This window comes from Falco naumanni, chromosome 4 (genome assembly GCF_017639655.2).
Source record: "Falco naumanni isolate bFalNau1 chromosome 4, bFalNau1.pat, whole genome shotgun sequence".
NCBI classification, from domain to species: Eukaryota; Metazoa; Chordata; class Aves; order Falconiformes; family Falconidae; genus Falco; species Falco naumanni.
This window is the reverse complement of record NC_054057.1, coordinates 66,723,233-66,727,976: the sequence shown is the minus strand read 5'-3', so window position 1 is coordinate 66,727,976 and position 4,744 is coordinate 66,723,233.

The following is a 4,744-nucleotide window of genomic DNA, read 5'->3' as shown; positions in this document are numbered from 1 at the left end:
TCAGGCGCAGCAGCTGCTCAGGATGTGCCCCGCGGGGCTGCGGGGCACAATAACCCCATTGAGGTCCCACTGGGCGGCGGGGGGAGCACCCAAGGTGGCGGTGGCACAAGTGACTCCAGTGTCACACGAGGCCTCAAGCCCTGCTAGTTATTCGTGTTCGGCACACTGGAGGCCTCTGAGCCGCTGCCGTCTCCTCCTCCTCGCCGTGTGCCAGGGCATCCCGGACAGCAGCCGGCCCCGGCCCCCCGGCTTCCCCTCCCCACCCCAGGCCCCAGTCCGGCGCCAGCATCACCAGGAAGAGCCCCGCTGCCGGGGCCAGCTGCAGCCATTTCCTCCCAGCCAGCCCCAGCAGGCACGGGGGAGCCATGGGGGCTCCGAGCCCCCCAGCTACGGCACGGCAAAGGGAACCGAGCGGTGGATGAAGCCCCAGGGCTTGCGGGGCCTTGCAGCGGGGACGCCTGGGTGCTGGATGCTGGGCTCCAGCTGGGAACTCTTGGGAACCTCCCAGCTTTACCAAGGGCGAAGTCCCGGCACATCAAAGGCAGGCGGGGGCAGCAGGAACCGGGGCAGGAGCCTTTGGTCCCCAGCAGCTCCCAGCTCTGCTACCCCACCACCCAATGCCGGGGTCCTGTGCCGGCACACCTGGGTCTGGGGCTGTGCCCCCCTTGCAGCGTGGCACCCAGCCCATCGCTGTGGCAACCGCCACCAGCTCCGGGTGTATTTTCTGCACCAGGGCCGCCGTGGGAACCTGGATGGGTGCCACCTCATTCCGCTCGGGCTCTCTGGGCCGTCTTTGTAGCCGGCGTTGAGCCCAGCTGGCAGCCGCTTCCTCGCCGGCCTCCCCCTGCCCTGTGCAGGTCACGGCCCTGGCCAGGGGGGCGGTGCGAGGGGGTTTCACTGGGACCTCCAGCACGGGGCCATGTGCCCCACTCCACGCACCCCGTGGCTTTGGGCCGGCTCCAGCGAAGCCAAGCATGAGCGGCTGCCCAAGTTGCCCCAAGCGAGGGCTGTGCTTGCAGCTCCCAGGACCACCGAGCCCCTGCCAAGGCACCTGGGACCCCAGGGCAATGCACTGCCCCCACCACCCCTTGCCTGACCCCCGCAGCTCCCCCACAGGGGTGGCACCCCCGAGCAGGGTCTGGGATTCCCATGTCCTGTCCCTGTTCTCCCCAGCCTGCAAGTGGCTTTCCCCGTCTGTGCCTCAGTATCCCCAAGGGAGAACCTGCCCCAGGCCAAGGGTTTGCCGCTCTCGCCAGCGCGGTGCTGCGAGGCTGTTGGCCCTGGAGCTGCATGACAAGCACCATCGTGCTGGCTACAACACCCGCCCTCCACAGCACCTGTCGGCACTCGCTGCTGCGCCCAGATTTTGGGGGGGTGAGGCCGGGGAGGCTGGTGGGGCAACATCTCCCCACGGCTTCACTGCCATCTGCCGGCACATCGCCCCAAAAATGGGCCAGGACCCAGAAGCTGCAGCTGGGCCAGATCCTGCCCGGCACCGCGCCCCGAGCCCAGGTCCCCTGCTCCTGCCTGCCCTGCCCGTGGGGATTTTCCCCGAGCTCTGCCACGCTCCCACCACGGGGGCCACGTGCATGGGAGATCAGCAGAAGCGGAACATTTTCCAGTGCTGGAAACCAAGAGGAAAAAAAGGTTGCAGGATGGAACGACTAACGCAGCGCGGGTTAATCATTACAGCAGCGCTGCCCCCCCCGGAGAAGGAAGTTGTGAGGATTCGGCCTTCGAGCCACCCAAGGGCAACTTGGCCCAAGGACGTGACCGGGCTGGTGCTGGCAGCGTGCGGAGCCTCTGCTGACCTTCCCATGCCGCCGGCACTGGGGCCACAGACAGCCCCCCATGGCCATGGGGGTTGGGGAGGGGTTCTGGCGGGAGCCAGGTCTGCGGCCGGGTGCCAGAAAGCCTTGGCAGGGTGCTCCTGGCTCCAAGGCTTCCCAAGCTCCTGGGGGGCTGCGAGCAGGGCTGCCTTCCACCCCCTATAGCCCCCCTGGCAGGGACGAGGGGTGGGGGGTAGTCCCTGCAGCCCCCACCCCGATATCACAAGGGGGGCACCGAGGATGCGGCAGCTGCCAGAGGCCAGGCAGAATCCCAAGCAGCGAGGGCTGGGGCAGGGAAAGCGGCGGCTCTGCCAGATGAGTCAGCCCAGCTGGGAGCGGGGGGAATCCTGGGGCTGCGGTGGGGTTTGGGGTTGTGTTTTTTATTTTCCCTGCAAAGAAACGAGAGAGCTCAAACCTTTCCCCTGCATTCGGGATCTGGGTGGGACGGTGGAAATGCCATGTGGCCAAGCACCGGGAGGGGACACAGCACCCGGAGATTCGGCCCTTCTCGGAAATCATCCCCCAAGAGAAGAGCTGCCAGTGGCAACGCTGGCAGAAACGGTGATGCTTCACTTTCCGAGTGCTCCCGGCCCAGCTCCCCACCCTCCATCTGGCAGCAGAAGATGCAAGTCATGGGCGAAAGCCCTCGGTGGAAAGGAAGGAGGGCGACACGCCGGCCCGCCGCCCCGCTCACGCCATTTTCCAGGCAGCCCTTCCCTCTTGCACACGAACGTTTCCCTCTCACGCCCACCCCACCCCGCGGCAGCCGAAAGCTGGAGACAAACAGATCCCAGGGAGCTGAAAGCTGGAGGGAAACAGATCCATCCCAGGCTCCCCGTAATAACTCCGCCGCGCCGTGCCAGTGCTCCCAGCTGCCGTGGCCCTGCATCCTGCCCGGATTGGGGACCAAAGTGCAGGGAAAAGGCGCTGCCCCAGCACCCACCGCCCCATGAAGCGGCGGGGAAAGACCTTTTGCCTCGGCCATGGATGAAGGCTGCAGGCTGCAAGGGCATGTGCCAATGCCAAGCACCACGCTGGTGCCACCACCAGCTGGGATGGCCCCACAGCCGCCCTGAGCCTTGGGGAGGAGATCAGGGAGGATTCTCCTGCTGGATCACATCAGCAGCACAGGCACGGTCCACATCGGGGCTTGATCCCCACCTCCCCCCAGCAAGGTCCATCCCTGCAGCACCCACACCAGATCCCAGGAGCCGGGAAGGGCTTCTCCTCCAGTTCAGCCACACACCTCCTGCGCCACGCAGAGTCAGAGACCATTTTTGTGGCATCCAGCAGGACAGACGTGACTGACTGCGGCTCCTGGCGTGGGCAGAGGGAGCCGAGAGCTCAGCGCTGCGAGCCGGGGGAGGAGGATAATGCTGCTCTCGACAGAACCAGATAATTAGCAGTGATGGGCAAGGACAGAGGCAGGTGAGGGGCTCAGAGCTGAGGCTGCGGGGGGTGGATGGACCCTGCCGGGACTCGGTTGCAAGGGGGAGCATGCAAGAGCACGGGGAATGCCCCCCACATCATCTTGCACCCCAGAGCCACAGGGCAGGGTGAGCAGGGCTGCAGCGCTGCCAGCCGGGGTGCAGTGCCCACTCAGCACCACTCCAGGGCTGCCTGGCAGTGGCAGTGGCGCCGGCAGGGCAGCGTTTAGGACAAAAAAACCCTTTCCCCAGACTCAGGAGGGCAGGGTAGCCACGGCCCAGGGGGAGAGCAGCCTCCCGCAGCACCATGGGGACATGGATGTCCCCAGGGTCTCTTGGCCACTCTGGGTGCAGGGCGAGCCAGAGGGGCCCTCACTGCTCCCCTCAAATGCAGACTACAAGTCCCAGCAAGCGTCACGCTGCAGAGCCCAGCCGAGGGCACCCTGCAAGGGGGCAGAGCCGGATCCCTGCTGGCCCCCTCATCCACCCCTGAGCTGGCGGGAGGCAGTGGGAAGAGCTGGTGAGAGGACGCTGACGAAGACACTTTTTTCCCATCCTAAAAATAGCAGCTGGCCGTTTCCCCAGCTTCCCGGCCTCGCCAACGCTCTTCCATTAGATGAAAAAAAAAAAAAAACACACACAAAAAAAACACCCACCAAAAAAAAACCCCAACACACACACACAGCCACCTTCCGTCAGAAAGAGAGCGGCTGCGTGTGTCGAGGGAGGCACACACACGCCGCAAATAGAAACCAGGGACAGAGGAGAGCAAGAGGGAACGGAAGAGGGAGCGAAGCCATCCGTCCCCAGTTATTCCTGAGATGTTTTAATTAGCACTCGCTCTGACTTTGAGGCTTTGCTTCTGCACGGCGCAATGTATGACCTTTAAAAAAAAAAAAAAAAAAAAAAGAAAAGAAAGAAAGAGAGAGGGGAAGGAAAGAAAAAGGGACTGGAGCAGCTCAGAAACCGGGAAGTCGGCTGAGCTTCAAATAGGCTCAGCGTCAGGCACTCAGAGGCTTTTAATAAGCTAGAGAGTGAGAAATTTAACACCACAGGCACTATTTTTGATCACTTGTGAAGGGGGGGAGAGAAAGACACAGCGAGCGAGAGGAGGGGGAGGAGGCGGTGGTGAGAAGAAGAGGAGGCAGCCAAGATTACATCCTGGGTGGCAGCACTGAAAATAGCTGTGCCCTGCTCCAACTGCGGAGCCGCAGGGAGCCGACTCACGGCCCGCGGGGAGGGCAGGCAGGAGGCTGAACCTGCTGCCCGCTGACCTTTGCTGCGGCAGCTGCCCACACAGGCAAGCCAACTCGCGTTCCCAGGCAGGCGCTGGAAAACCGCAGGGAAAAGGGGATTAGAGCAAGGCAGAGGGACCGCAGCCCCACGCACGCACGCAGGGGCCGGTGGCTGCCTCAGCCTCCCCCAGCTGGCGAGCCTGCGCTGGGGGGGGTTGCACAGCAGAGGGAACCTGAAATGCCTCCGGGGAGG